This window comes from Rhinoderma darwinii, chromosome 3 (genome assembly GCF_050947455.1).
Source record: "Rhinoderma darwinii isolate aRhiDar2 chromosome 3, aRhiDar2.hap1, whole genome shotgun sequence".
Lineage (NCBI taxonomy): Eukaryota > Metazoa > Chordata > Amphibia > Anura > Rhinodermatidae > Rhinoderma > Rhinoderma darwinii.
This window is the reverse complement of record NC_134689.1, coordinates 12278826-12304852: the sequence shown is the minus strand read 5'-3', so window position 1 is coordinate 12304852 and position 26027 is coordinate 12278826. Positions and strand designations below refer to the sequence as shown.

Sequence of the window (26027 nt, the reverse complement as noted above, 5' to 3'; positions counted from 1 at the left end):
TCCCTAGAAAAAGGGTTAGGCTGGTGCGTCGCATGTGAGCAATTTACTAAGATTCATTTTCAGAATATCTTTGTCTCATGCTTGTACTAGAAAATTTACTTCATCCCTTTCCATCAATTATTAAACAGATTTTTCCAAGGACGGAGATTACACAGAATCTCAAAACAGATCCCTGAACACTTCAGCTGCGAGGAACATTCTGAAACCAATTAACCAGCAACCATCACGCCGCTGAATTAAAGCGCTTCACTGCGGTGAGTCAGAACGCAGGGTGGTTCCCATACAAGTCCCATGATATGGAGAACAGGCCAGAATGCTTTGTAATTCCTAAATGTAATCCCTCTTCAGTGACTACCCTGTCATTTTAGGACTTATTTAATAAACACAGAAAAACATGTGACATAACCCACCAATCAGACACTGGCTTTTATAAGCTTGCCTTCACTACGGGGTGTATATGGCCATATCTGTTTGGTTGCTATGGGGCTATGTGACATCACTCGTTCTTGTATTATATTAGAAAAACATTGAAGGCCTTTCTTCAGGGTACGTCCAAAACGTAGCGGAAGTAATACACTGTGGATTTTGCCGCAGGTCCGATTTGTGTGCGTTACAAATGGATTTTGTGCGGGTACACCATACATTGAAGGGTCGAAATCCGCTGAGAAAGTTCTGCTACAAATCCGCTACATAATTGAGATTTGAAAATCCACATTATGACCTGAATTCTACGCAAATTTGTTTGGCTACATGTGGAAACTTCGATCCTCATCCTACATGTATTGTACTGTAATTTGCGGCGGATTTACGGTGTGGAGTCCGCACCACAAATCCACTACGTCTGGACTTGGCCAGGCACAGCAGCGAGTCCTTATGTGTGTTTGTGCGGGTTCCGCACCACCAATCACACTATAGGATAGGCCGCCAATTTATACTACCCGAAAGTCCCTTTAATATATTTCCCTGTACAAATATACTCAATTCCCGTGTACTTCGTGTAATAAAACGAGCCATCCATTAAGACAACAGGTCACATGACCAAGGCAGATAACCCCGGCTTGTCACAGTGATGTCACTCTTGATGATATATCACAAGAATGGGCTGTGATTGGCCACCGTGACCACGTAGCTTGTTGACCCCTATGGACTACACTTCGTACACTAGAGAGTATATAGGTGAACAACAGGGAACTCGGAAAAGCATAATTATGAAGGTATCCGCCATCAATTGGACCAGGTGTCCGATTATCAAATGTTCTGGGTTATTGGCTGGTCATAAATGTTTTATGAAACTCACTTGTCAGGGCAAACATCACAAAATCTTCTAGTAAAACAGCATTTATTTATTTTTTTAAGTTAAGTTATTGATGGCCTATCTTTAGAATAGAATCTCAATATCAGATCGGTTGGGGTCCGACTTCTGGCACCCCCACTGATCAGCTGATTGAAGGGGCAGCGGTGCTCTTCATTGTTTACCAGGCACAGCGCCATATATTCAATAGTGGCTGTTTCTGGTACTGCAGCTCAGTCCCGTTCAAGTGAATAGGAGGGAGCTGCAATACCAGGCACAGCCACTACCATATGTATGGCGCTGTGCCTGGTAAATAGTAAAGAGGCTGCAGCGCCCGCCGGAATACCACACCTCCTTCAATCATCTGACCGGTGGGGGTGTTGTGAGTCAGACCCCAACCAATCTGATATTGATGGCCTATCCTAAGGATAAGCCATCAATATAAAAGCTCCAGAAAACCCCTTTAATTCATGTTTGGTTCCCTCTGCTCTGTCTTCTCCTTCAGGTGGTCTTGTGAAAGTCCACATTAGGTCTCAATTATGTTCTGGAAACAAGTGCCGTATTATCAGACTTTCTGTATAACCGGATTACAGGAATTTCACTGTATATTGAGAGGTTTATTATTTTTGTATTTTATGCTTCCTGATCTCAAACCCAGTTCTTTACAAGCTACTGAAGGGTTTGTCCCAAGGTTTCGGCACTGCTGCATGGAAGATGAAGTGTTGTAGTGTCCAAGGAGGAATCTTCAACAATTCCTGTACTGGAAGGGAGTTCTTATATTTTTTATTATCAGGACGCTCAGTAGAAAAGGGCCTAAAAACACCCATGGTACCTGCAACTGTTCCCCATTGGAAATCATTCTCGGCTGTAGGATAGATTGTATGCATGGAAACACCAGTAGATTTTTACCCCATATTTGCTATACACTTAGGGCATATTGACAAGGGCTGCCCTATCAGGGAAATTTCTTCTAGGTATAGCAGCTAATCGTTTTGGGTCCTAGTGATCAGCATACTGTCGCGGGAGCGGTCTCATGAAATGGGTTTTCCCTGAGCGGACAACCCTTTTAATTGTAACCTAGAATTATTTAATATGTGCTGACCAATAGAACAGCTTTCAGTCAGTTGGAACGAATATATCTAGTACTATAGACAAAGATTATCGCAAAAATAGTGGTCTGCTTTGGACAATCCCTTTTTACTAGAAGGGTCCCCTTGACAATGAGCTAATCACAGTGACCACCTGTAGTCTGGGAAGAAACCTGGTGGCAAGTGTTCAATTTCCCTGCAGTGCCACCACAGGACAAATGAAGCATTACACAGTTCCTATTGGGCTCTCCATGTAACGCATAGATGTGCCATGTCCTCCACAGAGAGAGAGAGAGAGAGAGACTCTCTTTGTCTTTGTGCTGCTCTTCACTCTGGCTCATAGAGGAGGGTCCTTAATGGGGGGGGGACTGCAAATTATTAACTTAAAATCCCTTAATTGGGTAAGTGAAAGTGGGCATTATGTCCTGGGCTTCATTTAAAAAACAGGGGGTCCTCTGAAATCCTATTCAAACAGCACTCACTTTACAAAATCTAGCTCTCTCCCCCACAGAGCTCACAATCTAAGCAACTGAACTTCACTGACACAACAGTATCACATCCTTAAAAATATCACAAGACACTGGTGATGCAATTCACACAAAAATAGCACTCAACTGTCTACAAACCCGACAAAGTAACCAGCTCTCCTACATCACTTAGAAGAAAACTACTTCTTTTTTTAAATCTGTTTCTGGGAAAGCTGGATGACAACTAGTATCTCCGCCAGCATCCACAGGTCTTATCACGCAGCTTTTCTAGAATCCTGAAAGTGACGCAATCCAAACGTCCATATTAGCGCAGAACTAGTTTCAGGCAACTAATTTGATTTGCCATTCAGGACTGTAGAAAAGTTGGGCGACAACCCATAGGGCCACCATTAAAATGTTCTATAGATAGTTGTAACGGCGGCCCTGTGGAAGGACATTCAGCTTTCCCTGCAGCACAATAACTAAGAAACAGAATTTTTAACAAATTGACACAGAAATTTTTGGGGTAAATGCCCTTTGAATTGCAGCAATTTTTGAAACTAGAAACCAACTTATGTCAACTGCATTAAAAAAAAAAAAGAGACAATGCAAAGTGAACTGGTCATCCATATATATCGTCAGCCCCCCCCCCCCCCCAATAAAGTGCAAAGTAAAGAAGAGGCATATATGGGCCATCGGCCCTTCCAACAAGGGGCTTTACATCTCACTGCATTAGAAATACATAGGAGAGGAACAAGGGACCTAATTGTTATAGTCACTGATCTGTAGCCCAGAGAAATATGCCAAGCATGCACTCTTAATCCAAAAAGCTAAATCTCTAGTAGCCTCCTACACTACAGATCAGGGACAAACAAGACAAGGGCCTGAGGGCAAGGGGCCGCAGATACTCTCCCTCTATGGGGAGGAGATACATAGCTGCTGCCTGAAAGTTCTGAATGGAAAGCTGCAAAATGCACCAAAACCAGAACACATGATCCTGGATATAGAAAATTGCTGCAACGGCAACCCCTCCACCTCCACCCCCTGCATCCTTACCGAGCATCACCCTCTATCCAAGGGCCTCAATACCAGCAGGTAGAGCGGCATCAAGTCATAGACAACAAAGGGATTTGGTTATTTTCTGCATTATGTTCTAGTTGGAATCAGGACCCCATGGGCGATCGGAAAGCATAACATTTTTGGGATCTCCTTTTCATCCCTTACCTGGGTGTAAGCAGAATCCAAAAATGAGGTGAAGGCATCCGGCATGCAGTCCTGGATTAGTCCTTATTCTGGGCCAGTCCTAGGATTTTCCCCACTGCAGGTCTCCGTACCCACACTGTATTGCTTCCCAGCTTTTCTCCAGCTCTCTCGACATTCCAGTGGGGAGGGAACAGATGGCGATATCCGTGGTAACCGGCCGGAGCTTACTCTATTGGATGAATGTGGCTCCTGCCTATTGGGCAACTAGATTTTATTTTTTTTCACTCATTGTCCCTGTGCTTTGCAAATTTCTTAATGAAGGGACAAGCTGCTCCTGGCAATAGCAGAGCCCGGCTGACAGGTGCAGATTTTTTTTTTTTCTTTTTGTCCTAGAGCTCTAGTTTGCAGCATAAGACTTGAAGACGACCTTAGATTCTGAATGCAGAGTCGGGGGCCAAGACTTTTTATCTGTCAGCAAGTATATATTTTTTTCTTCCTTCTTCATTTTCGCTGCAAAGGGAGGAACAAAACATTGCGTGTGCCAAACAGAAAACTATTGTCTCCCATTCACTGTTTAATCGCACAGACCACACATGGACTTCATAGGAGGGCTCTGGATGAGCATTTCCTTTTTGATTTTATTATAGCGCAGCCCTGTCATGAAGGACTGAGACTGGATTCAATTAAAATTAAATCTGCATGCAATCGCTATAACATGCTCAATACAACTTCCCATTTGGCGTATATTATAGGCTATTGTTCAGTAGTACTTACCCTGCCGTTAATAGAGGGGAACCCCCAGTTCACTATCCTCATCTATTACCCAGCGGTTATAAAGAGCGTCTCTCTCTCTGGAGGACTCAACATGTCTACGCATTGCACTAATGTAAGTAATTCTTCACTTCTCCTCTGGGGGTGCTGCAGGGGAATTGAACACCTGCTGCCAGATTCCCCCACAGAAAACAGCTGTTTGGTGATCAGCTTATCGATGGTGGACCCTTCTGATGCCCCTATACAGACCCGAGACCAACTTCTTACCTCTCCCTGTTCCTGCAATTCCCTCTGCTCCTGGGCGACGCCGCAGACAACGTCCTGAGGCTAGAGTACAGGAAAGAGAAGGAATTGGGAAAGGTGAAAATGTAGCTCCAGGAAACTTTCCTGCTATTCCGGAAATCTCCCCTTTTTCCTGGGAGTCTCCTGGGCAATACGGGAGGTTGGCAAGTATGACTATATATCTGCTAAAATGCTGTCCCCCAGGGCAGGAGTGCTGCCCTAGGCGGAGTGCTCATCTCGCCTCATGGATGGTGCCCCCCTGGTCTTGAAGGGATGGTTCTGATTGGCTGCTATGGCTATTTAGGTCACTTTTTGCCAAGACTTCATCAGGCCCTGTGTTTTCTATATTTTCTGTATATTCCGCCGTAGTGTAATAACCTCATACACCGGCATATGACGCGTTTTTAACGGTGGTTGAAATCTAATCACAGATGAGTTAAGTGGCTGGAAATGTGACGTCTCTTCTGTAATGTGACAGTATGATGGATTTACTGGCTGCGATTAAGCTGTTTATATACAATTATCTTATAAACCCTATAAAAGATTCTCCGCAGTCAGCTAAAACTAGATCAAAATGTTTCATATAAAAAAAACAACATCCGCATACATTATATATTCTCATTCCATTGACTCTAGAATGATGGAAACCTTTGATTATTCAGTCATTATAGTAATGGGGGCTGTAATAGTAACAGGGCCCCTATGACTGGGGCATTTATACACTCCACTTTACAGCAGAGCTATAAGCGAGCAATACTGAGGGCCATGATGTATGGGGAGAATTACAATAACTGCACAATTATCGGGCTTTATGGAACCATCCAGAGGCTAGGCTCGAAGCGCCTAGTCACCAATGCAAAATCTGTAACATTCCCTTCCAGACACCAGGGCATGGGTGCAACTGCTACCTCAACATCCCCTATAGCTATGCCCCAGGAACCATCTAATTATACAAATTAATACCAAATTAAATTAGTATCGCTTTTGTTAGCTTTTTTTTTTTAAATCCCTTTTTGCTAGAAGAGTCCCCTGAATATAAGCTGAGAGCAGAGAGTCCCGCTGCTGGGATCCAAAGCGATCAGCTGTAATCTGTGGGAGAACCCAGTAGCAAGTGTTTAATTCCCCTGCAGCGCCGCCACAGGAGAAATGAAACATTACGCAGTAAACATTGAAATCAGGTCCTCCAGTGACGCTTTTGTAGTCACTCTCTACAATTGATAGAGGCTCCAAAAGGGGGACCCTGCTCTATGAACTCAGAATGCCCTGAAGAGATATGTGTAAACCTCAGGTTTATATGTATATATATATATATATATATATATGTATATAATATTATATATATACACACATATATATTCCATACAGTGTTATGTACTCATACACACCAGTATCATTGGCAATTAGGTAGTGGCCATAACATCTCTGAACTATAAAGGACACTAAAACCTATAGTCTATCTTCTCTCCACTCATCGTGCACTTAAATGTAATCTATTGTTCCCTGTTATCAGCCATTTGGACAGAGACGGACATAATGTTCTTCAATGGAATGATTGTTTAGACCTGCATGTTGGGAGTTGTAGTTTTAAAACTATTGGGCATTTTCCTGCTGATCCAGATCTCGGCCCTTGTTACTTGTATAGTATGAATGTATAATGAACATATAGAATACCCCTCACCCCCTGCCCCCACCCCCGACACAGTGTAACGACCTCCTTGCCTGAGAAGCTATTGAGAGTCTAGCACCAAATATGGCTTTTTATCCAGTAACCAGCGATTGTTAATCTGGGATCGCACTTTTTTCTTCCAGCATTTACTATCTCTATAAATCTGAGACCCTGATGGTTTATACAACGGAGAGTTTTGTAGATGAGCTGGAGAAACAACAGAGACCTTTCCCAGTAAAGATACGAAGCAGATCTCACGAAAAAGCGTCTCACAGGTTCACTGTCACGGAACATTTACTATGGACCAAAGATTTTAGCAGAACATAAGCAAAAAATAAAAATCCCTAAATCACAAAGCAAATAGAAATCCTGTTAAAACTGTAGTTGTTTACGGATAGTTGGGTGACTGGCTGTCCGCTCCTATAGGGGTTACCACCCAGCCTGCCCACGAACCTAAAAGACAATTTTACATAGTCAAACCCCATGTACCCGGCCGTGTCCGTAATCACGGGCCGCAATTGCGGGCACCTTTGGCAGCCGACGGCTGCCCTCATTCTCGACCCGTGCTCCCATCAAAGTATGGGAGCATGGCCCCGTAAACCGCAAGAGATGGGACATGTCCTATCTTTTGCGGTACACTTCTACGGCCCGGACACCTTCCCATAAATAAACGGGAAGGTGTCTGTGGACAATAAAAGTGAATGGGTCCGTAATTGCAGACCGCAATTGCGGTCCGCAATTATGGAGGATTTATACGGTCGTGTGCATGGGGCCTCAGGTCCATAAATACGGATTTGTAGTCATTTATAGTGATCCATAAATCATCCGCATATACGGAACGGTGTCTATAGTACATCCGTAATGCATCCATATTTACGGATCCGCAAAAAGAAGAAAACTACAAATGATATGCAACATCTGAAAACCTGGCATAGCCTAGCAAAGCTTCTGTAATTACGGACGGCTACGGGTGCACATCCATAGCCGTCCGCAATTACGGAAGCGCCCATATACTTCTATGGGGAGTCTGTGCCGTAATTACGGGTCCAGAATTAAGGTCCGGAACTACGGATGAAAAATACGGTTGTGCGCATGGGGCCTTATACAGCAATAGATCCCCTGTTTTTGAGTCACTCCATATCTCGGCAGATTGGACATTTAGGGGTTTAGGAGAGCTGGGTGGGGATGCTGTAATGGAAGCCATATTTTTTTGGCCAGCTTTTTCCAAAAACATATAAATCGAAAAAATGACCAAATGTAATATAATACATAAAGAAAAATAAAAACTAAACATGAAGGGGGTAGGCAAAAGGGAAATAATCCTAATGGCATCATATGAAAGTTTTCGGTCATAAAAACTATTCCTGTAGTCAATGGTACGTTGGAAAAAGGGGGCGCCACTGAGCAATTCTCAAAATAGAAGCACCCACCTGGTGTAAGGTCACTCCAACACACCCCTGTATTCCGGGCAGGAGGGCAAAGTGCCTATTCAACTTTCTTCCCATCCCTTGCAAGATGACATGACCCCCCTGGCCCCTTTCCCATTTTCCCCCTCCATGTTTCAGGCCATGTGGAGAGTGGACAGTGTTGTGGGTGTGTTGTAGAGGCTCACACCTAGGGTTGGTTTTAGGGGTTGGCAAAACCGGGCATTTGCCCATGGTCCTCATTTCCTATGGGATCCCTACTATTGTGTGGGGTCTATTATTTGGTTACTGCATATTAATTTGGCCCTATTTGTTGGTCTGTATATGTCAATATTATCTTGGCACTATATGGTATTATATGGTATGGTATGATTATCTGGCCTGACATTATGAGGGAAACTAAAAATGATAAGCAGGGGGGGGGGGGGGCCTTACTTTGCTTGTTGCCCAGGACCCCATTTTTTATTAAACCAGCCCTGCTCGCACCAGTCTTGTAGAAGGAGTACGGTGCCAGCCTGAGTTATAGCAGATGTGTGGTTGAACACCCTTGGCTATAAGAAAGGGGAAATCGGACCATAAAACATGTTTATGGAGTCTTTGTAGGATATCAGGAGAACGGGTGTCCTGTGATTACGTTTGGCAATCCAAAGTGGTCAGGTTTGGCCAAGAAAGGGAGGATAGAAAAAGATGAGAGCAGGCTGGTCCCTATGATGACAAAGTATGGAAATTACAGGAAAAGTGCTCTCGGCAGTTTCCATAACGCTCATCATTTTTCACGAGAACTAGAGGTACCACTGCCATCCATCAGACATTTGTGATGCATCATACAAACACACCATAAATGTATATGATCGGACTACACTTTTGAAGAGTTTGTCCAGTTTAGAAAACCCATTTTCATACACCCTATTAGTGGATTCTAAGTTAATAGATGGGGTCTACTGTTAAGGATCCTCATCAAACGAGCGACCTGTCCTGTATTACACAGACAACACATTGATATCGATGGACACTCTGTAATGCTTAATCTCCCCTGTGGTGGCGCTGCAGGGAAATTAAACACTTGCTGCCAAGTGTCACCACAGGTTAAAACTGATCGCTAAGGGTTTGAGTGATCAGCTTATGATCTGCTTATTGTCAAGGGACCCTTCTAATAAGTAGGGCTTGTCCAAGGTGGAGAGCTCCTTTAAAAAGATACTGGCACACTACCAAACCAGCAAAACCATCATTTACCTTACTGTTTCACAATCATAAATTCTAAAACTAGTTTTCTGAAACGGAATGCTTTGCGCTACCCAAGATGACAATGGAAATCACCGTAAAATAAACTATTTCCCATCATATGACTTAAGCCAAAAGCCAGCGCAAAAGCATTAATAGCCTTAAAAAAAAAGGAAAAAAAAAAAAAAAAAAAAAAAAAAAAAAAGCAGTAATAATAATAATACAACATTTTAATAAACAATTCAGGCTGCGCGCAACATTCTAATCTCATTAGGGCCAAACCACCGGAGGAAAATGAAGCACACGAGTAAAGAGGAACTGGTGGGTGTGCGTTACCTCCAATTATAAGGTTACGTGTATTATTAAAAACAGAGAGAATCTGCCATACTCACACCCCCCCATGAGCCGCTCCTTTTGGGGTGTCTCTACATTTCTGCAGGAAAGTCTGCCAAACGTCTCCCACACGTCCACCAAAAATCCTCCTTTAGAACCATCCGTCTAGTTGCGGCCCCACCGCTGCCAGCGTTAACATTAAGGCAGCTGTATAGGAAATGCTGTATATTTTGTAAAGTTGTGAACAATTTGCAACCACAGGAAACATGCAAGAGTATTTCAAAACACGGAGGAAACTGTTCCTCAGACTTGTTGTTTTGGATTATTCAATGGCCCTCTTTACCTTCCCGGCTTCCTTGCGATGTATGGACCATGCATTCTTGATACCGTCATAGATAAATATATTTGTACAGGCTTCCGCGGAATACGATGCAAAGGGGGAAATATTTACCCTCGGTTTTTGCTTTTTTTAGTAAGACAAAGTCTCAAAAAGTTCTTAGAGGAGGAAAGAAGATACTCAAGGGCCAATTTCATAAGAAGTCTTTCAACCTTTTTGAATGTTTCTGGAGAAAGCCCACGCAATCACTCTGTAGAATATATTACTCCATGTAGATGGTGCCACTGGTGTGATTAGAACCCATGACACTACCAATAATCATACACATTAGGCAACAAGGGTCAAATGCCCCCGAGGAGCAATAAAGGGGTCAGAACAGGGCAGTACAGAGCCTTCTGGGGGTCCTGGAGCTGGGGGAGGTTAAGAAAGAGTGACTGTCGGCTCCAGGATCTATTAAGGGGGCAGGGGAGTAGACGTAGGTGGGGCGGATCGAGAGAATGCGCGGCAGTGATTGACGAAGGGGTGGAGCCAATAGTGGTTAAATAGGGACAAGGGTGGACAGTGGAGTTAGTCACCTGGCTGGAAGAGATGTATTATCTGCATGATCATGATAGTAGAACACTAAAAATTCTCGACTCTGTTGGCCCCTTTTTGACAAATGAATGGTTGGTACCTGGTCGTCAAGCCTGTAGCTAGATTATAGTTTTTGAGTGAGGGGCATAAAAATCCAACACATCCTATCCAACCATCAAGGCTGTTCATATACAAAACCTCATGGAGCAGAACTAATGTATATGGGCACGGATTGTAGTCCAACATGGAGCCAATGCGTGGACTACATTGGTGGCTTGCCATACTGCTCCCCACCAAAGGTCCAACCTGTCATAGTTTAGTATTGTCCCTCCCGTAACTCCAAATCCTGGTGTCTATTGCATCCTAGTTGGGGTTGATCCCCCTTGAAATCTTAACTACTTGATATTGGGTGTTCTCCCTGCCATCTCTGGAGTAAAAAGGCCAAGGTGCTCTCAGAGTGGTGTCAGGTCTTCTGTACAAATTCTCCGCAGTCTACCGGGCCCTTGACGGACATGCTTTGGAAAACACGGCAAAGTTTTCTTACCCCAGTCCCAGACATCTACACGTTACGAGACTAACAAGAGGGGGCTGCCCTAAATTTTCCTTGAATTAGCAGTTAGAATTTTTGTATTTTGAAGATTCATTGTAAACTATAGTCAAAGTTAAAAAAACAAAACAAAACACAAAACTAGTCCAATATAACTCGGTTTATTCTCAAGAGGAGAGCACATCTGAACTTTTTTCTCTTTTTGGAAATTGTCCCGTATTTCTTAATTTGTCTCAATGACAGGAATTTTCTCAGAGCTGGAAAACGTCAACTTCATTCTTGTAGGAAAGGTTCCCTGGTCTTTGTGAAAAGGACTTTTTTTGTTTGCAAATCTTATGCCGAGGAAGGAGTCAGCAGCACAGGTCTGCAGTAATGTCTGTATTAGTAGATTCTTCTATCCCCTATAAAATGTGGCTTTATCAAATTCCTCTCTTATTCTTCCTGGAAATGTATGAAATGTATGAATAAATTGACAACTGGGTGTTACCATTCCACTTGCCAATAAGGTGTGTGTATGTGTGTGTATATATATATATATATATATATATATATATATATATATATATATACATACATATATATATACACACACACACACACACACACACACACACACACACACACACACACACACACATATATATATACAGACACACACACACACATTCTCTGACACTGTCCAATCAGTGCTGGCACATATCGTATTGACAAGGCGGACGGTAACATCGAGCTTTCAACTTATTCATGCATTTCCAAGAAGAACTACAGAGGAACGACACCACAGAATTCTAAGAAAAGATGCACCCCCTTTGTTATTTCACGGGAAAGACAAGTATATACTAAAACAGACATGTAAGAAATATATATATTGCACACCTATCTGATCTTTGCAATTTAATTGCTCCACAAGTTACAGCTTCCTGTCAATGTTTAACGTGTGTGACCCTTTAACGCTCTTCACCATAGACACACAACAGTGATTGACCTTTCACTTTCCGCAGCGAGTGGAGTATGCCCCATGCATGTCAATACCCCACTACTGAGGGCTAAGCTGCCGTCCAGAGTACAGCCACTCTCACCGGAGTTTCACAACCCTCAGCAGTTTCCTTTTTCAACAAACTTCCATAAACCAAAAAAAAGGATCCGAGTAATTGTAAAATGTTCCACTGCCGTATAGTGTACGCTGCTCTGAGCAGTAGCTGAACTTTGCTTCCCTTTAACCCTTTGGATGCTGCATTTAGTCTGTGCTGGACAGGCTCCATTATGTAACATGCAGTGAGATGTGTATATAAGTTTGCAATACAACAATCCTATACAGATGCACGCGCTTATTAAAAAAATTCTCCCCGTGACGGTGGCGTCCAGATATGACAAAGAGCCGGGCACTGAGGAATTAACTGGGGTAATGCAGCAGAATTGAAAATTATATGGTTTTTATACTTGGGGGGGGGACAGTGGCCCATTCTGAAAGACATCGTCTCGGGCTAGATAACAGAGGATAGCCCGGGATATATAATATCTGAAGTCTAACATCCCGACAAAACGTCCATAAATTATATATACACATACAATCAAATTCCTTTAATCCGGCATCTGATAATCTAGAATAACCCGACACTTGTCTCCCACCAGATAATGTGAACGTCCCCCAAAAAGAATCAATTGGGAAATTTCTCTGACTAAAAAATAGCAGCAAATTTTTGTTACATTTTATTTTTGGATATCTTCCTAAAATTTTTCCACGTCAGACCACAGGATATGCCATAAATGTCTAACTGGTGGGGTTCCCACCTCTGGTACCCCCGCCAATCAGGTCCCCAAGCTCCCGTTACACCAGCCGCAGTCTGAATGAAGAAGCAGCGCCACTCTTGTCTACTGGCTGTGTCTGGTATTGCAAGCCTAGTCACTTACAATACCAGACACAAATATTACCCATTCACAAGTGTGGCGTGGTTTCTTGAAAAAAAAAAAAAAACTAAAAAAATATAGCAGATCTGTTTCCTTATCCCATACAACCCCCTAAACAAAAACACTGGATGTGAACAAGGCCTAATATTCCTATCATTTTTACAAACCTCTTTTTTTTCCGGTGACCGACAACGGAACGACTTTATTCCATACTGTATTAGTGTCACGGGTCAGTCCTCCCGTAATGCATTGCTCTTGCGTGACCTACATGACCGTTTTGTGGAAACCCAACCTGTCCCATTCATCTGTCAAAGTAAATTAGCACAAGGGATGAATAAGAAGAAGAGACGCTATGTGCCTCAGTAATAGAGGGAAGGCTTCATTTCACGCGTAGGCCCGAGAGATTCCTTCTTGCACAATGACTTGATTTCAGGAGCAGCTCTCAGAAGTCCCTTAAAAGGTCTTTCTTAGAGGCCGATATCAGTGCCAGAGGCCGCGCCGGTTTCATTCAGCCGCAGGATTGAAAATCAATTTTTATGAATTAGTGTCAAGTGGGGGATGAGAAAGGCATAATTCTAATCAATGTCTTTCCAAGTGAACAGGGGCGTACAGTGAAGGAGAGCAAAACAAAAAGGAGGCGCCCTTCTGCTACAGGCCCTCAATGACCACCCATGCTCTTTTTACAGCCCAATTCACATGCTCTAACCATCCTCAGCCCACCTCCATAGCACCAGGGCTGTTATGTATATTTGTCGACAGAGTTGAACTTCTATTGGCAGAAAAAAATGGGGGATCTACTCCGAAAACACGGGGTAGTCCACTAGTTAAGAGATCGATACGAAGCCATAAAAGCCCAGAGGGCACAGGGAACTGATAGAGTCCCTAGTGGCTGGGGTTGGTACTGCAAGTCCGATAACAGTGACTCCTCCCAATCGATGAGGGGCCCTGTGTCCTGGTGGAAAGGGGCACACTTACGATGCCGGACCTGGGCTTCCAGGTATCAATAATTAGGACTGTGCAGCCGTACCCACACACCTTTTGAGACCCCATACTATAGTAACACTGTCTCTATGCAAGGTATGCCACTGATTTAATGCCAAGTACCAATAATTGCCCACGTGACATTTTAATAAGAGTTGATCACAAATAGGATAACACAAAGTCACAATTATATTTTAGTATCCGTGTTATAATAGCACTTTATAGCCCCAATTATTTAGAGGTCGTCTATCAGATTTTCCGCACTTCTTCTGCTCTTGGACCCTACTTACTGGGGTCCATTGTCGGGGCAGTTACCTGATCATCTTCTTTTTGGTGGTTTAGTTTATAATCATTCTGCCCTTGATCTCCATGCACTGACTTCCTGCTGAGTTTAAGCTTATACACAATAGCCAATGTGAAAAAGCACAGCTGCAGTGTAAAGCATGGGGAGGAATAAAGTCTATGATGGTACAGAAGTGAATTGTTAGACCGCCACAGAAATTTCATGAACAATATGGCCAAGTTGCAGTTCCTGGTCATCGCGAACACCTAAGAATATAAATAGCGGATATGCTTAGACCGGTTTCAGATGAGCGTAATGCAAGCACATTTTTGCTTTGAAAAATCGCGGCCTGACCCAAACTAATATACATTAAGCTCATATACATTATACATTTTTAACAGTAATTCACAGTTTAAAGTTAGATATGTTGTTACATAAAACATATTCAATGCATTTCCGTATATATTTATAAGTCACAGCGTGAAGTTTATGACATCGCCGTCACGAATGTGCATTGTCCTCACTCCAACCAGATGTTCCTGATTTGCAGAGCTCATTAATAAAATGCTCCAAGACTTAATGTCGTTTTGATTAAGTGCAGAGAATGGCCGAATAAATGTGCAACTTATTATCTAACATTCAGGCTGCCAGCCCCACACGTAACATCCCCACTATAACAGCGCCATTTGCTGGGGAAGTTGTAATATACACCGATCAGCCATTTAGGCTACATGCACACGTTGCATATTTCTCATTTACTTTGCTGGTACTGGTTTACGCTGCGGTTTTTCCGCACGCAAATACGGGTGGCAAAAACACACGTAACACGCATCGTGCAAGACGTTAGCAGTAGATCCTGTAAGTTGTGAGGTGCAGCCTCCATGGATCAGACTGGTTTTCCCAGCACGTCCCACAGACGATCGATCGGCTTGAGATCTAGGGAATTTGGAGGCCAAGTCATCACCTTGTACTCTTTATCATGTTCCTCAAACCATTCCTGTACAACGTCTGCAGTGTGGCGGGGGCATTATCCTGCTGAAAGAGGGCACTGCCATTAGGAGTTACCGCTGCCATGAAGGGGGTACTTGTCTGCAGCAATGTTTAGGTAGGCCGTACGTGTCACAGCAGAACATCACACTACCTTAGTCGGCTTGTCTTCTTCCCATAATGCATCCTGGTGCCATGTCTTCCGTAGGTGAGCGACTCACCCGGCCGTCCACGTGATGTAAAAATCAACGTGATTCATCAGACCAGACGCCTTCTTCCATTGCTCCATGTACAGTTCTGATGCTTGCGTACCTATTGTAGGCACTTTCGGCAGTGGACAGGGGTCAGCATGGGCACTTAGAAACCGGTCTTCAGCTACACAGCAAGCTGCGATGTTCTGCATGTCCTGGCACCTTCCTATTACAGCCGACCGTAAGTTTTTCAGCAATTTGTGCTACAGTATTTTATGGCGCTGAACCGCATAGGGAGGGCGGCAAGGACTGTAGGGAGGTAATTTTATGTGCACGGAAAAGGAGCAGGATTGGTGGATTTGTAAAAGAGGATGGGTTAGAAAGGGTGTAAGGCTGAGTGCAAGCACTGAGTCTCCATCTTACCTTCTGCTGCAGCAAGAGGTTAGCACGCACCCTGCTGTTGTGAGAAGACAAGTCCTTTCAAGATGGCTGATGATCTTCTTCGTTTGGTGTCTGAGGGTAGCAGCGAAAGGCACTGCCTGGCAGGTGGAGCTGACGAGGGAACCAAGATGAGAGGTTAATGCACCGGCCCCTGCACAGTTAGAGACAGCTAACAGAGGTAGGCCACAGCGTAACACATGCCCTCCCGCCCATCTGAGGCCTAGTCCCCCTCCTAGTATGATGCGATCCGTGGGGGTAGGGACAGTCGGCCGATGCAGCGAGGCACAGAGCTCCTATATCTGCTTCACCCTCAACATCGGTGGGGTAAGTAGTTCCCTCATCCCTAGGATCGCTGGTCCCGTCTGCCCTCCCTTCTCACTCTGGCCGGCAGGCTGTGCCGATCTACTGCCCGCCCAACATATGCTCCGGCGGAGCTAAACAAAGGGCATATCAGTGGAGTGGAGGACATGGTGGCCTATCATGAGGCAATCTGGGCCGCGCCAGGGTCTCTTGCGCAACATACCAGGGGGGAAGCCTTAGATTGTACCGCAATTCCCCCCCTCTGCCTTTGGATGCAGGCAGAAGGGTCCAGACTGCGTTGGCAACGATCAGCACTGCAGACCATGTGGGAGGTGAGAGGAGTTTGCACCGCATGGGTGCAGTGGCTGGAGGACAGATGGCGCATGGCCAGCTGCAACAGGATTGTATACAGGCTGGGAGGTATGATCATTCTCATCGTCGTTTGCCGGAGGCGCAGCTGCAGAAGTATCTTTTGACTAGTGTCCCCTCCTTCTCTCACCCTATGGTTGAGGGTCCGGGTGGGGAATGTTCCGCCAAGTCATGCACTAGGGTTGATGCGGGCGTTTGCGGTCACTCCTCTGCCCCCTCTTTTTTCTTAAATAGGTTCAGCGGAGAATTCCACGTCACTCGCATGGAAGACGACTACATGGTCAGCATAAGCGTGGGTGCCGCCACCACCACCACAAGAGGAGGCGTTTACGATTTCAGCGTTCTCCTTAGTCTTCCCCTGGGAGTGGATCCTCCTAAGCCACAGTTTCTTAGTCGCCGCTGAGGACTTCTAAATCGGGTTCCTGGTCGGAGATCCCGTGGCAGACGTCCGGACAATCAAAGAGCGGACGGCAGGTCGTCCCAAGTTGTTGCATCGGCTGGTCATCTGGTTGATGGACAGCCTTCGGTTCCAGCGGCACTCATCGCTGAAGGGGTACCCTCGGGAGTCACGGGGATGCCTGCACCCAGTGAGTCATCATGCGTTACCGCATGTATGGATAAATCTAATGGGTCAGGAAATGACTATCGGTTTTAAAGGCCGTGGTGGCCAGTTTAGATAAAAATGAAGGCGCTGTTGCGTCTTCTGTTCCGCCAGGTGGGGCCAAGCCTTCGTCTGTGGAGGGAATCTAATTTAGCGTGTTTAACATTTAAAGATTCTTTGTTTTGCGGGGTGTCGCCTCTTGGCACTCACCTGTCTACGGAGGTCAAGGAAAAAGATTTGGAGGAATGAGTTCGTGGATATTTGGTCCTTGATTTCAGTGGAGCAGGTGACTGTTGACAAGGAACGTTTTTTTGAAAAGGGTTCTGACAAGAAGGTGAAAGTGGCCAAGACTTTTGGCAACTGGTTTCAGGGTTTTGCTACCCTGGCGCATGCTGGTTGTCAGCGACAACCAGAGAAGGGTGCCGAGTTGTTTGATTACTTTGACACCATTTTCAGCACCCAGAGGCTGCACGGCGGGATGGGCTGTTGGCGCTCCGACGAGGAATTTCGTCGTCGTTTGGCTTTGTCGCCCGAGATCAGTTGTATGGTTGCAGTTGATCTTAGCACAGAGCGGCCGCAGGTCCGGGAACCACTTCTGGACATGCGGCAGCTCAGCTCACCGGAGCTTGTTGGGTCTACAATGAGGGACACTGCAGGTTCTTTGCAATCTGTAAGTTCCGTCATGAGTGCTCCATCTGTGGGGGCGCTTCGCTGTTTCCGCAAGGGAAGGCAGCTTCAGAAGTCAGCCGCCTCCGGCGCACCTGAGAACGCCGGTGAGCTTCCCCGAGATGGGGCCGCGGCTAGACCGGTATCACAGGAAGCAGGGGTCATCCGTGATGGTTTCAGCGTCGGCTTTTTTACCCCTTTCAATGGTCTGCAATTGCGACGCTTGCCAATTGTCTACATTCTCCCTAGCTGATTTTAGATTGAGTCAGGGATAAATTGAATAAAGAGGTTGCTTTCGGTAGAATGCCAGGCCCCTTAGCGGACCCACCCTACTCAAATTTGAGGGTATTCCCGCTTGGCCTATTTCCAAAAAAGGAAATGGGGCAGTTTAGGATGATTCACCATCTATCTTTCCCTAAAGGGAGCTCGGTTAATGACGGGATATAAAAGGACAATGCGACAGTTTGTTATACGTCCTTTGATGTGGCTGTGCAGTTAGTTCGTAGTTTAGGACCTGGGGCGTTGCTAGCGAAATCGGATATTAAATTGGCTTTCCGTTTATTGCCTGTTCACCCGGAGTGTTTTCATTTGTTAGGATGTTGTTTGGATGGTAGTTTTTATCCAGTTATTATTTTAAGATTTTTGCTTCTTTTTCGGAGTGGACAGTGTGCTTTGAAACAGGAGTGCCATCTGTTATTCATGAATGTGATGGTTTTTTATTTGTTGGCTGAAGGAATCGCATTTTTGTTAAAGACGTTTAGGAAACTGATGGCGACCTTTGGTGTCAGAAGAGAAGACTGAAGGTCCAGTCACCAGGTTGTCTTTCCTGGGTTTCGAGATTGATACATGGTCTTCAAATTGCCTGAGGATAAGCTGGAAAAGTTGGTATTTCAAGTTGAGCAAGCTGCTAGATCTAGAAAAGTGACTTTGAAGCAATTACAGTCATTGATAGGATCATTGGTTTTTTCGTGTCGCATTATCCCCATGGGGAGGGTGTTTTTACGTCGCCTTGCGTTAGCTACAAGGGGGATTCAACAGCCTGGTCATTTTATCAGGGTTACTAAAAGTATGCGCGAGGATCTCATAGTTTGGCAGTCTTGTTTGTACTCTTATAATGGCAGGGCGGTCTGTCAGGTTAAGGAAGTTTCAAGTGTTGAATTTCAGTTGTTCACGGATGCAGCCGGGAGCATCGGTTTTGGAGAAATTTTGGTTAGGCGTTGGGGCCAGGCGCCTTGGCCGAACGCATGGTTTTCGCTGGGTTTCACTAGAAATATTGCACTTTTGGAATTTTTCCCCATCGTTGTAGCTCTGGAGTTGAGGGGTGATCTTATGGCAAACAAGAAGGTTTGTTTTTGGTCTGACAACATGGCTGTTGTCCAGGCAATTGATAGTCTGTCTTCTTCCTAATTACCCGTGTTGGCGTTATTGCGCCATTTAGTGTTACGATGTTTATGTTTGAATGTGTGGTTCGGTGCTCAGCGTGTGCCTGGGGTGAATAATAACATAGTGGACGCTTTATCTCGTTCATAGATATCGGTCTCCTGAGATCTACATCTGGAAGCTTGCCGCAAGGCGATATCCCCCCCTCACTCGTGGGCCTTGGTCGAGAACAACTTATGTGTCTTCTGGAAGTTTTGTTACTACCACCTACTTGGAAGGGCCACGTGAGGCCAACATGTGCTTGGTCTAAATGGTTAGGTAGAGCGGGTAGTTTATTGCTCACTGAATCTTTTACCCATTAGGGATATTGTTATTTCCGGTTACAATAGAATCTGCATGAACTGAATGATGATACAGATGTATCAATAATCATTTGTCTAGTGCTTTCGCACTTTACTTTAAATTAACAAGTGTCAATGTAATTTGGTAGACAGTATTATGTGTGTTCCACAAAAATGAATTAATGAAATCTACATACCTATTACGTTTCTAACTTATTTGTTATTTTTTGATATTTTTATATATCTCTTTTTAATAGAAGTATATATACATATTTATGTATGTATGTATGTATGTATGTATGTATGTGTATATATATATATATATGGCCATATATACAGTGCCATCTGTAGACACCACACAACCCCCTGTGGATAATACCCCACACACACAGCCCCCTGTAGATAATGCCCCACACAGCCCCCTGTAGATAATGCCACCCACAGCCCCCTGTAGATAATGCCATTGGGGCTCCCTCTAACAGCGGAATCCCCGGCCAGAGCGTTGCCGAACGCTCTAGGCGGGGATTTAGGTCCCAGAGGAGCACTTGACGTCACAGTCCATATATGTACAGTGATGTCAGAGGCTCCTCCAGAAGCGGAATCCCCAGCAAGAGCGTTGGCAATGCTCTTGCCGGGGATTCTGCTCCTGGAGGAGCCATGACGGCAGCATAAGGAAGCACCCGACAGCCGAGTGAGCCCCCCAAAGGGCAGCGGGTGCCGATGCCAGCCCTGGGTCTGATCATCTGACTGACTGCTGAGGGCTCTATGGGGAAGAAGTATACTGCAAGTGTGGGGTCTAACTCGGACTGCTGAGGGCTTTGAGCACTGAGCAGTCATATATGCTCAGACTTGCAGAGAATCCTTTCCATAGAGCCCTTTGCAGTCAGCAAGATGCTTAGACCCCCCTTGCAAACAGCCAAACCCCACCCCTGTAACAGCCCAAATCCCCCCCCCCCCAATCCTTAGAGTTGGCCAGCGATTACTTTTTTTTAAGTTAATAAGGGGCAGGGGGGGCAGGAGGCTGAGTGCAGTGAGCGGCGCTCAGTTGTTATAAGGCAGCGCTAACCTCAGTCTCAGCCCGGCTGCCTCTCCTTGGTGTCTTCTCTCTGGCGCTCCTGCTCCGCTCTGGCAGTGCGGGCAGCGTCAGGGAAGAGGAGGGGCATGTTCTAGCAGACGTGCCTATCGCCGCACGTCTGCTAGATAAGGGATCTTAAAGGAATAGCGTGGCCGCGGCGGGAGGAGGGTAGGGGAAAAAATATGGGGGGATCCATATTTTACTGGCGGACCAGCCCGGGGGGGCACCTCCCCAGGGGAAGCCAGGACAGCAGCTATGAGAGCCATGACGGCAGCGTTAGCACCCGGCGGCCCAAGTGGGCCCCCCCCCAGGGTAGTGGGCACCGGCACTTGCCCGGGTGATGACGCCGGCCCTGGACCCATTCATTTCTACGGCCGACAAACACCTTCCCGCATATATACGAGAAGGTGTCCGTGCTGTAGAAAGGCTCCGCAAAAGATAGAACATGTTCTATTTCTTGCTTTTTGCGGACCTTGCTCCCATACTTTAGCACGGGGAGCACGGCCTGCAAATGCAGATGGCTGTCCGCAGCCGTCAGCGCCTGTAGTCACTGACCGTGATTATGGGCAAAGTCATATGCAGGGGCCTATTTATAGCATAAACTCATTGGATGGATCCTCTTCTATTCCGTTCCCTATGATTATAATCGCTTTGTTACGGCCATTTTCTCCAACACAGATCCTCTTCAGTACATTAGTATACGCTCCCCTGGTGTTAGGTGTCTTTTCCTGTATCCTGTAGTGCAGGGGCGGGGAACGTCAGGCCCGTGGGCCGTATTAGGCCCACAAAATCATTTGGTCTGGTCCTCCAGCATGCATCGACCTCACTCAAACCGCCACGTCATTCACTACTTGGCTCCGTCCGCCCTCCTCGTAAATGTGAGTGAGGTCACTCACATTTAGGAGCAAGAGGAGAGCAGACGGAGCCAAGTAGTGTCATTCACTACTAGTGAAGGAGGCTGCGGCGGTCTGAGTGATGTCCGTGCGTGCTGGCCTGGGAGTGGACCAGACCAGTCACCTGACCTGAATCACCTGACCTCAAGACAGTGACGTGAGTTCAGGTGCCTGGGCTGGCACGCATCTACCTCACTCAGACCGCTACCTTCACTAGTAGTAAATGACACTACTTGGTTCCGTCCACTCTCCTGCTCCTAAAATTAAGAAATTTAGCTGAGGCCTCATGTGGATTTAGGACCTACATGCATTTGCCGCGAGCCGCGCCCTGCTCAGACTCGCCTTTACCAAAGAGATGCAGTTCCAACCATCACATTAGGGGTGAGCTAATTAAATGTTTGATGAAATATACCAGGCTAATTTTTACATTTATACATTTTGTATCGCCCGCGAAAGAGGTTATAAATATCCAAATGGCCCTTGGCAGAAAAAAGGTTCCCCACCCCTGCTGTAGTGTATGGCAATGTATAAAAAAAACCTTTAAATTACCAGCCATAAACCAATTCAATGAGTAACCAGACAGGAGACTAAGACAATACAAAACATTCTAGGAAAATAAATGAATACAGTGTATTATGGGCAGGACTAGACACAAGGTTTCAGTGTCATGCCCCGCCCCTCAGGCCTTGCACTAGGAATAACACAGTATACATTTTGTCTGGCACTTTCGTGATTACCAAGTTTCCTTTCTCAACACACTTTTGAAGGACTCTTCCTCAAAGATAACTTAAAGAACTCTGCTACACTTGTATTAAATTTAAAGGAATATAATTATGGATGCTTGAAGGGTGTTGCTTTTAATTATTTTCCTTTTTTATCACTACACCACATATTAAGCAATACTTTTTAAGTATTACACAATGGAATAGCCGTGGGATATTGGCAGGTCTAATGTGGAGACAAGAAAATAACCATTTGGCGGAAAAACTAAAAACACATGAAAAAAACAACACACTTGGTGCAACAATATTACAGAGACTGCCAAAGCCGACCTTATGATGGATGGTGCCCTGTGTGATACCTTATGTTGGATGGTGCCCTGTGTGGTACCTTATGTTGACACCACACACATATGGTGTATTGTCATTCAGTATTCAAAATAACCATAACAGTGTAACGGGGGCCGTAGATATAAAAGACTGTCATGGGGGAAACAGAAGATGTGTGGACACACTTTGGTGCCAACGGATTTGGCGTAGGGCTAAATTGGGGAGCAGAGTCTAAGATAGGACAAGGTGTTTACCCTGTAATGGCCGCGGTCAGGGCCGGCTCCAGGTTTATGTGGGCCCTTTTGCGACACAGACTTAGTAGGCCCCTTTGCGGGGGAACTCACGGCGGCAGTAAAATGGCAGAAAACATCAGTTTGTGCCCCCATATAGACGTTAGGCCCCACACAGCCCACCTCCCAGGTAGCGCCACACAGCCCCTACCTCCCAGGTAGCGCCACACAGCCCCCACCTCCCAGGTAGCGCCACACAGCCCCCACCTCCCAGGTAGCGCCACACAGCCCCCACCTCCCAGGTAGCGCCACACAGCCCCCACCTCCCAGGTAGCGCCACACAGCCCACCCTCCCTGGTAGCGCCACACAGCCCACCCTCCCTGGTAGCGCCACACAGCCCCCCTCCCTGGTAGCGCCACACAGCCTCCCTCCCTGTAGGCGTGGAATCCCCAACCAGAGCATTACCAATGCTCTCGTTGGGGATTCTGCTTCAGGTGAAACCCCTGACGTCACTGTTCATATATGGACAGTGTTGTCAGGGGCAACTCCAGAGCCATAGTCCCGGGCAGAGCGGTACTAGCTCTCTGCCTGGGACTCCTTCTCTCCTCCTGACACCACTGTCCATATATGGACATGGATGTCAGGGACTTCCCCAGAGACGGAGTCCCGGAGCAGAGCCGCTAGCACTTTGCCTGGGCCTCCTTCTCTCCTCCCGACATCACTGTCCATATATGGACATTGATGTCAGGGACTTCCCCAGAGACAGAGTCCCGGAGCAGAGCCGCTAGCACTTTGCCTGGGCCTCCTTCTCTCCTCCCGACATCACTGTCCATATATGGACATTGATGTCAGGGACTTCCCCAGAGACGGAGTCCCGGAGCAGAGCCGCTAGCACTTTGCCTGGGCCTCCTTCTCTCCTTCCGACATCACTGTCCATATATGGACATTGATGTCAGGGACTTCCCCAGAGACGGAGTCCCGGAGCAGAGCCGCTAGCACTCTGCCTGGGGCTCCTTCTCTCCTCCCGACATCACTGTCCATATACGGACAGTGATGCCATGACGATGGCAGCTATAGCACCCGGTGGCCGAGTGGGCCCCCCCCAAGGGTAGTGGGCCCCGGAACTTGCCCAGGTTCGCCGGGTGCGGACGCCGGCCCTGGCCGCGGACCGCCGGCATTACTTACCCTCCAGCGGGCACAGATCAATGTACTCCAGCCGACATCTCCCTCCCGGAGACGCCAGCACACGCCCCCACTCTGATCCACGGTATCTCCTAGCATGCGTGCGCGCTCTCGTTCCTGGCCTTAAAGGGTCAGCGCGTCAATAAAATTCTCCCTATCCAATCCCAACCCTGCACTATAAAATGCACTCTGACCTCTTCCTTCTTGCCTGAGCGTGGTTGTGTCTGCCCATATTCATTATTGCAAGTGGTCCCTTAGTTGAATCCTGTATCCTGTTTTTCCCGTATCCAGTAATTGTGTTTGTTCCAGTGCGTAGTCTAGTGTCGGAGTCAAGTACATCATCTGTGCCAAGTGTCGTCTGCTACGCCAAGTGTCATCTACTACGCCAAGTGTCTACCTAGTCTTCTATTCAGATACTCTTTTCCTAAAGACTATCACTGACTGTTTGACCAGCTGCTACTCCGCTACGGAAGAGCGGCCTAGTGGGTCCACATACTCCATAGCTGTGACACAACCTTTGATCTCTGTACGGAGATGTGTACTTGACCACTAGTATGCCCAGGTCACTACCCCCAGAGTAGTCTCTATTGGCAAAGGCCAGCGTGAAAAAACAAGGTACAATACAGACAGATGCAAGGTCTGAACTAAAGCGCAGGTCAGGGCAAGCGGCGTATAGGGATGGTCAAGTTCAAGCAAGCAGGGTCAGCAACAGTAAACCCGATAGATATCACAGAAAAGAAATACTAGCAAGCTAGATTAAAGAGGAATGGGGAGGGTACATTAATGACCCGGGTAAACTGGGTGAGTTGGCGCGCACTTGCCCTTTAAGAAATGGAAAGTCTTTTCTTTTAAATGATTTTTCATGAAAATTTTTAAAAACATAAAAATATACATTGCATACATCAGGTACAGGCTCCAGACAATTTGTAATAATATGACGTAAGATACAGACATATAATGAATAGGAAAATCGTTCATGATAAAGTTTCGTCACATATGGCGAAATTAAGTATTATAATGTTATAACAGGGTCCGAAAGTTCAACATTGTAACAATAACAAAGAATAAGAGAATAGACAGGGTCTGGTAGGAATGTAATGTCTAGGTGAGGATGGGACTTATCCCTAGTTTTTAAATGATCCCGACCATGGTATAACATTCTCCATAATTGGTGCACTTTCTAGAAGCAGGTTACTGGTAACAAATACAAGGCTGAACATCTAATTGATGGACTATATATTTAAAGAGGGATTACCAAACAAAGACATTTATGGTACAACTACCTCTGGAACACCCACCTATCGGGGGAACAGGCTCCCATGCCCTCCCCCGTCATCACGCCTATTCGACGGTTTATATTCATTCTCCCGATAGGTGGTGATCCCATTTATGGCATTTCCTGTCGACATGTCATAAATGTCCTTGGTCAGAAACCCCCTTTAATTGGATGACCTTAATTTACTAAAATAGAATTTCATTCTTAAATTAGGATTTAAAAGGAAATTTTGAAGGGTAACTAGCTGATCATGTAGCGTGAATTTTTTTATTTTGTTCGAATTCCTCTTAGAAAGAATTCCTTTGTGAGAGAACTTTGAGACAAGATTAATTAATAACTCTCTTATCGTAAATTCACGTGCACTCGGAGATTAGGAAATCTTAAACACACAGACGGCAAAGTCAAGGAAACAAGGCAGGAGCTACGAAAAGTGCCTTCCTATAAACTGGAGTGTTGCTGGGGGGGGGGGATCCTGGGTGCTAGGTGCCAGAAGGGTGCTAACAGGCCACGTTGCCTTCACCAGAATATTTAGTTACAGGGATGGGGGGCAACAAACTGAACCTTTGCCCCGGGTGAAGGAAAGCCTAGCTTTGGCTTGAATATAAGAAGACATACTAAAAAACTTGAAAGGAAGACTGAAACTTTTAGAAATACCCCCCGGCCGCCACCA

General features: G+C 45.8%; 1 protein-coding gene and 1 long non-coding RNA gene across 6 annotated transcripts in view; one reads left to right on the top strand and one right to left on the bottom strand.

Moving 5' to 3' along the window:
• Positions 1-26027, top strand: part of LOC142748727 (uncharacterized) — a 145287-nt gene that overhangs the window by 47121 nt on the left and 72139 nt on the right. For 4 of the 5 annotated variants that reach the window (XR_012882294.1, XR_012882297.1, XR_012882293.1 and 1 more), the window contains exons 2-3: positions 129-254; positions 6912-7112. This is a non-coding gene — a long non-coding RNA (uncharacterized LOC142748727). Of the gene's footprint in view, positions 1-128; positions 255-6911; positions 7113-26027 lie in introns of those variants that run through there. The other variant, XR_012882295.1, reaches the window with a different exon arrangement.
• The window catches only part of FGD4 (FYVE, RhoGEF and PH domain containing 4), a 100736-nt gene that overhangs the window by 61834 nt on the left and 12875 nt on the right, over positions 1-26027 (bottom strand). The gene's annotated exons all lie outside the window — the stretch shown is intronic.